The sequence below is a fragment of the Trichomycterus rosablanca genome, chromosome 2, assembly GCF_030014385.1.
Source record: "Trichomycterus rosablanca isolate fTriRos1 chromosome 2, fTriRos1.hap1, whole genome shotgun sequence".
In the NCBI taxonomy this organism is placed as follows: Eukaryota; Metazoa; Chordata; class Actinopteri; order Siluriformes; family Trichomycteridae; genus Trichomycterus; species Trichomycterus rosablanca.
The window spans coordinates 57000705-57011029 of NC_085989.1; positions in this window are offsets into that span (position 1 = coordinate 57000705).

Genomic DNA, 10325 nt, shown 5'->3' on the forward strand with positions numbered 1-10325 from the left:
AGATTACATGGTTCTGTTAACTCAGGAAATATAAAGTAGAATTCTACAGAATCTAATCAAGCTAATAGTAATACTAATAAAATACTACAGCTTCTAATAAACCAGTTCAATCCTGTTATACAGAGACGTTTATAAAACAAACACTTGATTGATTATTCACACAATATAATCTGAACTGAATTAATAATATAACTGATTGATTGTGGAAAAGAAGGCACACCCCCATACCATGACACACCCTGGTACTGACACACCCCATACCATGACAGACCCTGGTACTGGCACACCCCCATACCATGACAGACCCTGGTACTGACACACCCCATACCATGACAGACCCTGGTACTGACACACCCCATACCATGACAGACCCTGGTACTGGCACACCCCCATACCATGACAGACCCTGGTACTGGCACAGCCCCATACCATGACAGACCCTGGTACTGATACACCCACATACCATGACAGACTCTGGCTTTTGGACTCGTTGCTGATAACAGTCTGGGTGGCCCCTCAAAAAAAAAGACCTGGAATGCTGATTCATCTGACCACAATACACATTTCCTTTGTGTGATGGTCCATCCTAGATCAATGTTTGAATGTCTTCTGAACTATGGAAAATATACTCTGACATCTCAATTCTCATCAGGTCTGTTTTATAAAGATACAGCAGGACACATGGATGAGACTGATCCAGCTGCAAAAAATGATGGATTAACAAAAAGAGCAAGATTCACTGCTTAAAGTAACACTGTTGATCTGATTGGTTCACTCTGACATATTCTTTCAGGACAAACTTTTACTGAATGGCAGCGATTTACAGATTAAATTGATCAGGAGTAAAAATTAATTATGTCTAATTGCTGATCGACAAGTTATTTCTTGCTTAAAAATACTCACTGTATCACTTTTTAGAAAAAAAGTAACAATTTATCCACCGGTAAAGCTGGGGCATGCACAGGCTCTTTTACACTCGACTGCTAAATACCACTCGACCGCTAAATACCTGATTGAAAGAGTTATTATGAAAACTTTCATCTGGCAGAAGTCGTGTGTGTAGCCAGGAGAATATTTTTCTTGGCATGCTGCTGAAGTCTATAGTATTTGCTTTGGTTGAGAATGACGCGTATAGTGGATTATTTACTCATAACCCTTTTAATTTTAAACATTTTGATACAGCGTTTGTAGTTCTCTCTGTGACTGGAATTCAGTACCCTGCAAAACCGTTTCAACCCAATTTTTAGGAAGGAAATGTGATCCGTGAGTATCACTCTTTAGTTCAAGCTTCTGGAAAACACCTGAAAGATCAGTCGTTGTCAATAGACAGATCAAAGTATGCAAATGGATACACGTTTCATGCCCTTAACATGACCCCTGACGACGACTGTGGGCAACACCTCTCATTAATCAATATGGAAATATGAGACTGGAGCTTGGATTTTGACGACCGCTCCCTAGAACTGTAAATTTGATTTTATATGCTTCTTTTGATCAAATTTTAGAAATGAATCAGTTTCAATCAATGTTTTTCGTCAATACTCATCCAAGACACATGTCAGGGGAACAATGGTTGGCGATATATTTCAACGATGAAAGCATCGCAGAGTTTTTTGACTCATTTGGTAACAAACCTGACTATGCACTTTTTCCACAATCAATTTATTCCTTTTTAAAAAAATAACTGTCGCCAAATAAATTATAATTCTAAACAAGTTCAATGCTAATGTTTGTTGTGGACAATACTGCATTTTTTTTTAACGCTTAGGGCTAAAGGATATTCTTTGAACAGTGTCTAGGTATGGTGTTAATTTAAAAATGAATGATAAAATGGTTATGTCTTTTGTAAGTAAAATGTACCCTAGAGTAAATGTGATATACATCCGAAAACATGGAGGTTAGAAATTGTTCAGGGTCTTTGATTGAAGTTGTGTAGGATCTTTCAGGTTTTTCACACATTTTTCCCCACAAGGAATTTAATGCTAATTTAGCAACAGACCTTTTAGCAGAGTTGGTAATGATACATCCTGATTTTCGATCCTGATTTTCTGAAAAAAGTTCTTCATCTTCTTCATCTCGGTAATAACCTTGCTGATCCGAGTGGGCTACAGACAGAGAGGGCTTAGTGAGCAATATAGAATTCACATTCTTTTTAAAAGTAATCTTAATAAATATGTATAAATCACTCACATGAAGGTGGACCTTCGATGGACATTTCTTCAACAAAGTTTAAATCAGTGATAATTCTGCTTACTTCATTGTTATTGACTTAAAATAAATAAATAAAAATGCAAAAATGATTGATATAGAACAAGAACATTGTATGATTGTATAAAAAATAAAAATCAGATTAATACTTACAAAATGATGATGCGTCTAAATTAAATTTTTCAGCATCATCGTCGGATTGGATGTTTATAGCTTAAATCAGATGTAAGTATGTTGTATTTAATTAGTTCTAAAATATAGAATAGTAAAATTACAACTGATAAATATTACTACAATATTTACTTACATTGATGTTGTACAGGGGATGTTAACGGTTTATCAACCTCCACAATCTCTTCATCATCTGATAGAATTATAACAATCTAAAAATAAATAAATCATTGTAATACATCTATATTTATACATCGGAATAATCATAAATCAGAAATGTTATCCTCTTACAGCGTGCAGGGCATACTGCCTGTTGGCTTGAGAAGAGCCTTTTTAAACATTAATGGTGTGTAAATTTCTTGTTCTTCTATTGGTTAAAATTGTAAAAAAAAAATCCCTCCTACTCGCTTTTTTTTCCCCCACACATGCATTAAATTTAATATTCTTTTGTATGTTATCTAATAAGAGAGGCTTATCTTACTTCGTATCATTAAGTATCATGTTAATAACATGAGAAAATAAGGAACAATTTGTACATTAAGTCTTTTAAAAGTTGCACAGCTATTTCTAGAGTCACCATTTAGAAAAGTTTTCTTACCTGTGGCCATGGTTTCAAAAGATGTCTCTTGACTCTGAAGAGACTGAAGAAATGAAGAATGAAGAAGCCTGAGTTTGTTAAAGATCTGTTGGTAAACCTTTTTATACTGAGTTTAGCAGGAAGGAAAAGTTAACAAATGGTATGTCAACCATATCTTGACAACATAAGGTATAAGGTATATAACTGGGGGAAATATAAAATATTTCATTTTTTATATATATTTAGTTAACATTATTCAAATGATGCTTACTTTAAAACACTAATATAATTTGTGTATGTGTCTGAGTGGTGGCTGTGGTGTGGGTGGGGTGGGGGTCATGTGATTAAAAGTGTGTGGATCCGATTGCTTGTGTTGGACTGGGAAGAAAAAACCCTAAAGTTTCTAATTTATTTGTTTTATTATACATGTAATATTAAAATATAGTTTTATATTTAGTTCGCATGATTCAAATTCGCTTTTGTGTCTGAGTAGTGGGTGAGTAGTGGGTGAGGTGTGTGGGTGAGGGGTGTGTGTGTGTCAAAGCGGAGGTGTGAGGGTGTGTGTGTGGGTGTCTAAATGACGGTGGGAGGGGTGTGTGTCATCATTACATTACTTCCTTAAGACAGAAAGGATGCACAGCTGGTACATATGTTTTTAATATTATCTATCATCTCAAGTAACATAACCTTTAACCCCTTGACACATTTTCACATATATGTGATGGATTTATTGACAGATTGGACAGATGTCACATCTGTTTTTAATTTAATAACCATATGGCTATCATCTCAAGTAGAGATGTACCGATCGGGGTTTTTGGCACCGATTTCGATCACCGATCTCCTTTCAGGGCAATCAGTCGATAGCCGATTCCGTTCGGAGTGGGGGGTGGGGGGGTTGCAACATGCAATTTTTAGCGCAAAATAAGCAGTAAATAATAAACAAAGTAATCAAACAATTATTTTTTTCACCCACAGGAGACATATTTCATTAGTCTAACTGACCACACACACACGCAGGTTTAATGTTATCCAGTTTAGTCTGAAAAAACCTTAAAAAGAGCCTCACAGTGAAAATAAACCGGTGACGAAAGCAACAGCGTGTGTGTGTGTTTCTTTAAGAAAGACGCTTTGTTCACAGTATCGCTATAAGTGATTCTGATTCAGGAGTCGAATCATTTAATATGACGCATAAGTTTCTCTTCTCAGTTATCTCTCCGTTTTTACTGTTATTAATAAATGCTGCGGTTTTAAATAAACACCAGCTACTACAGAACATTTTGTGTGACTTTCTTACATTAAAAAGCTCAATTAAAAATCTTAATTAAACCGCTATTACCACAGAGCGGTCACCGAGTCAGACTCGTTCCGTCTGTTGAGCTAAAAGTTTTCAGATGATCCTGAACTAACGAATTTGATAATGAATAAACTTTTGCCTCTGATTGGCTCTGTAACGTTTTCTGTTCTCATTTACATCAAAAGCAAGAACCGCTCACGATTTACCAAAGTGAACCAGGAGTTTATATAACGTGCTGATAGAATCGGCTCAGATGTGACCGGGTTGAATTATCTTTTTAAAGTAAATATTTCAATCAGCAAAATTGCATCATATGTATGATGCACAACGTTAATGATGTTATTTTAGGTCATAAAGAGCTTTCACAATGGTTTCTGTACGATTGTTGATGAATGGTGATGCGATGGTTCGTGCTTTGTAGTTCAAAGTCTGGATCAATCCACTGAGCTGTTAAGCTTAACATGATCTTTATAGATCACACGATCGGATCGGCTACATTTGGGAAATATCGGCCGATCACCGATAGCATATTTCGATTAAAAATCGGCCGATACCGATTTATAGCCGATCGATCGTCCCATCTCTAATCTCAAGTAACATAACTTTTGACCATAATTACATTCATAACATTTTTTCCATGACCTTTGACCGGAAGCCCCGCCCTAAAAGCTGTTAAACTGAGTTTGAAAAGAGGTACCTTTTACATTGTGTGTATCAGGTGTCACTAATACTTACGGGCTCCAGAACGTCACTTTTTACCAAAGCCTCCAGTGCAGCCTCTACCTTTGGCTTAATTGCGTAAGGCACAGGGCGAGCCTTTAGAATCCTAGGCTTACAGTCAGCTTTGTACGGTGGCCGAGAAGTGCAAAACCAAAAGGGGCACCTTACACAGTCATGAGAACAAAGGTTTTATTTATGGTGTTTAACATTTATTATTTTCATTATTTATAATAATAAGTCAGAACCATATTTTAGGCAAAACAACGCACTCTGCCCACTGTGCTGCTCATACAGCGGTGTATTAAACAGGTTATGCTGCTATAACCAGTGCACACACCATTACTAAGAATAAAAGTGAACACTACTTAATATAATTCCCTCAGTAACAGCAGTTTCCTGTTGTTTTATACACATCACACTGTCTCCCATTGATAAAAATACAGAACAAAGCGTCCTGTATCAGTTCAATACTGAACGCGGTGTTTAGTCTCCAAATAAAGAAGGATTCTGTATTTTACAGGACGGTGGGTAACCCTGCTTTGATTGTCTCTTATATAGTGAGTGAGATAAAACACAGCACCAGAGCTTCATCAGTCCCGCACATGCTGCTTTAATATACAGTCATGGCCAAAAGTGTTGGTACCCCTGAAATTTTTCCAGAAAATAAAGTATTTCTCCCAGAAAATTATTGCAATTACACGTGTTTTGTTATACACATGTTTATTCCCTTTGTGTGTATTGGAATAACACAAAAAAGCTGAGAAAAAAAGCCAAATTGGACATAATTTCACACAAAACTCCAAAAATGGTCCGGACAAAATTATTGCCACCTTTTCAGAATTGTGGGTATATAACTTTGTTTCAAGCATGTGATGCTTGTTTAAACTCACCTGTGACAAGTAACAGGTGTGGGCAATATAAAAATCACACCTAAAACCAGATAAAAAGGAGAGAAGTTGACTCAATCTTTGCATTGTGTGTCTGTGTGTGCCACACTAAGCATGGAAAACAGAAAGAGGAGAAGAGAACTGTCTGAGGACTTAAGAACCAAAATTGTAAAAAAATATCATCAATCTCAAGGTTACAAGTCCATCTCCAGAGATCTTGATGTTCCTTTGTCCATGGTGCGCAACATAATCAAGAAATGTACAACCCATGGCACTGTAGCTAATCTCCCTGGATGTGGATGGAAGAGAAAAACTGATGAAAGGTTGCAACGCAGTATAGTCCGGATGGTGGATAAGCAGCCCCAATCAAGTTCCAAAGAAATTCAAGCTGTCCTGCAGGCTCAGGGTGCGTCAGTGTCAGCGCAAACTATCCGTCGACATTTGAATTAAATGAAACGCTATGGCAGGAGACCCAGGAGGACCCCACTGCTGACACAGAGACATAAAAAAGCTAGACTGCAGTTTGCCAAAATGTATGTGAGTAAGCCAAAATCCTTCTGGGAAAACGTCTTGTTGACAGATAAGACCAAGATAGAGCTTTTTGGTAAAGCACATAATTCTACTGTTTACCGAAAACAGAATAAGAAAAGAACACAGTACCTACAGTCAAATATGGTGGAGGTTCAAAGATGTTTTGGGGTTGTTTTGCTGCCCCTGGCACTGGGTGCCTTGACTGTGTGCAAGGCATCATGAAATCTGAAGATTACCAAAGGACTTTGGGTCGCAATGTAGAACCCAGTGTCAGAAAGCTGGGTTTGCGTCCTAGGTCATGGGTCTTCCAGCAGGACAATGACCCCAAACATACTTCAAAAAGCACCAGGAATGGGTGGAAACAAAGCTCTGGAGAGTTCTGAAGTGGCCAGCAATGAATCCGGATCTAAATCCCATTGAATACCTGTGGAGTGATCTTAAAATTGCTGTCGGGAGAAGGCACCCTTCAAATATGAGAGACCTGGAGCAGTTTGCAAAAGAAGAGTGGTCCAAAATTACAGTTGAGAGGTGTAAGAAGCTTGTTGATGGTTATAGGAAGTGATTGATTTCAGTTATTTTTTTCCAAAGGGTGTGCAACCAAATATTAAGTTGAGGGTGCCAATAATTTGGAGTTTTGCGTGAAATTATATAAATTTTGGCTTTTTTTCTCAGCTTTTTTGTGTTATTCCAATACACACAAAGGAAATAAACATGTGTATAACAAAACATGTGTAATTGCAGTAATTTTCTGGGAGAAATCTTAGGGGTGCCAACACTTTCGGCCATGACTGTAAGCTCCGATACACCGAGTCCAGTGTTACAAAAGTGTTACAACAAGCCTCGGTATCAAATGTTCCGTCCCTAATAAACAATGTTTTGTCCATTTTGTGTTAATTATTTTCATTATTTCGCTTTTGTTGTTCTTGTGAGAATTCCTTAGATGTTTAGAAGAGCAGACAGTAGATAGAGATGCACATGCCACGTCTAAACATCTGCACAAACAATCTAATAACTTTCCACAAGAAAAACAATAGCGGGTCAACTGGATAAAATTATTTCCACAAACTAGACAAAACCTTGTTTATCGTCACCATCACAAACTCCGTTCACTTCACCGCTGATAAACAGTTTGATTGACAGCAGGTAAGCAAGGCGCACTTCTGATTTATTGTCCCTACCTTTTCCGTCATAAATGTGCGGCCGAGAAGTGCAAAACAAATTTACATTTTAGAAAACAAAATTACATATGCCGAAAACAAATTTACAAGTGCTGAAACACTTTTACATATGCCAAAACAAATTTACAAACACTGGGTACCCAAACACTTGTAAATTTGTTTTTGCTTTCATTGTAAATTTGTTGTTGTTTTTTTGTTGTAATTTTGTTTTCTGAAATGTTAATTTGTTTTGCACTTCTTGGCCACCGTAGGTTTGACATCTAGTTTTACTATAATACCTTTAATGGTGCCCAACTCGTCCTTCAACACTTCTGAGTGTTTGGTTAAAACAGCAGAGAGACCAGTGACACCATTCAAACTGAGGGCCAATCAAGCTGGATCTTTTCTAACCATGAGCGGCCTACAAGTGCTGGGTAATGGCCTTTAACAATATAGAGTGGCAGCTTTGCTGACTGACCCTTTAGTTGCACTTTCACATCAATGACACCTCTGATATCAACACGCTGGCCAGTGAATGTTTTTAGTACAATGTTTGTTGGTTCTAAGGGCAGATGTTTCAGGGAGCTGCGATACACACTGTCTGATACATCGAAACAGCCAGAGTGTTAATCTCCATACAAACTGACTGCCTTTCCAGGAGGGGTGTAACCCAGTAGCCCTTTTCGTCCCCATCTACAGCTCAAATCTTCAGTGTCACTTCCTCAGCAGATGAATCGCTATCATCGGATCCCTTTTTCATTGACACATTTGCCGGTTTGCCATATTTTGGTTTTGCACTCTTTTCTGCATTTTTCTTGCCCTCACAGGCACGCTTGATGTGGCCTTTCTTTCCACAGCTCCTACACATTCAATCTTTGCACCAAAACTCCCCTGCGTGATGCCCTAACTTGCCGCACCGATAGCATGTAGTGTTTTCGAGCACTTGTGATTCAGTCACAATCTTTTGTACTTTACCTGAGTTGCTAAGATGCTGTGCTTCTCTTACAGCAAGCTCCATGCTCACGCTAATTTCTGTGGCTTTCTGCAGTGTGAGGTTGCTTTCGTTCTGCAGACGCTTTTGTATGGCTTCACTCCTGAGTCCGCATACTAGCCTGTTCCTGAATGTGTGTTTAAAACGTCACCAAACTCACAGTGCTCCGAAAGTTTCCTCAGGGCTGCTAAGAACATCGTCACACTTTCTCCCTCCTACCTCATTGAGACTGGGTCTATTGTAAAGCACTATACAAATAACTTTTACTTTACTTGAACACTGTGATGTATACATTAAATTTATTTTTCATGTTGAAGTAGAAATAAATGCATAGACAATACTTTATATAAAAAACTTACAAAACACATGTACTCATGTTTATATATTTATTTATATACCAGTAATTTACAGTGTGTCACGCGTGCCGCTTTCCCTATAGACTCTTCCATCACAACGAACTCCGATTCCCAGAATGCTTCTCTCAACCCCGTGACTTCATCAACCAATCCCAATGCGATTACCAGATCCGATTCACCTGTGTACTGAATTACTTCCTGTATAAATAACAGTCTGTTTGTATTGCATGTTGCGAAGTATTGCCTCTGTTTTTCTACAAGCGTACCGAGCGTTATTTCTAATTGTTTATATCGTGTTTTGACCCGTTTCTTGTATTTCCACTCTGGTTTTTGGATTGCCCTTTTGTACCGTGTTTCTCTGACGATTGCTCTTGGTTGCTGATCTTACGTCTGGCCTACGACTTCTTTTTTGGACTGCGTTTTGGTTTCTATGCCGTGGTTTATTGATTTCATGGTTTTGACCCACGCATGGTTTCTGACTACTGGTTTTGGATTTGCGATCTATATTAAAGCTTCCATTTATTTTTACCGTGAGCGTCTCGACTTAATCTGTAGCGTTACACAGTGACTATCACCATAATCATCATATACAGTCAGCATAACACAGAAATCTTTAAGATGGTTTAATGCAGCAAATATTTTAATACAAAAATAGTTCTATCACTTTAAGCCTTTAGCCTACTTCTATGTAATACTAATTCTCCGGCTGTTCTTATTCAACTAAGTGATAAAATATGGGTGTAGAGAACAACTGCTATATTAGTACTTTTGATCTACTTTCCTTTATTCTGGGTCACAGTGCAGTACTCTTCTGGGCTGGTGGAGGCTGCATACCAAAGTTATAACGGCACTATTATAAAAATCATTTAAAGTCGACACACAAGGTCTTGTGAAGCAAAATTCAGCATGTAGTAATTTCTTGTTCCTACCCTACAAATATCTAAAAGAAGCTGCCTCTTATGCAAGGCACTCACCAGCCTGTGACAGTAAGCTTTAGCCCAGCTTGTGGCGTTCCATAGGACTTCTGCTGTGCATAGCAGAGACTTTACCTGCATTTGTGAATGCAGCAACCAACGTTGTTTATTAATGACAGGTTGTTGAGTTTTATGACCTCATGTGATTTAATTACAAAAACATGCTGTTTCTTCTGAGGAATCATTAGTTGTTTTCAGCAACTGTAAGGGGCTCCCCTTATGTATTTATAGGACATTGCTGTTGGCCCATACTGATTAATAAGTGTGTCCTCCCTGTAGATATTTATAGACTGCCTCTCCTGATTGGCTACTGGGATTTCTGTGGGCGGGCATAATTTTTTTTATTGTATGATTAAGGTGAAAATAATAATCATGGTTTTGTAATGGGATGTTAAATTAGGTAATCTTGCTCAGGTGTCCACATACTTTTGACTACATAATTTATTACAAAAGATA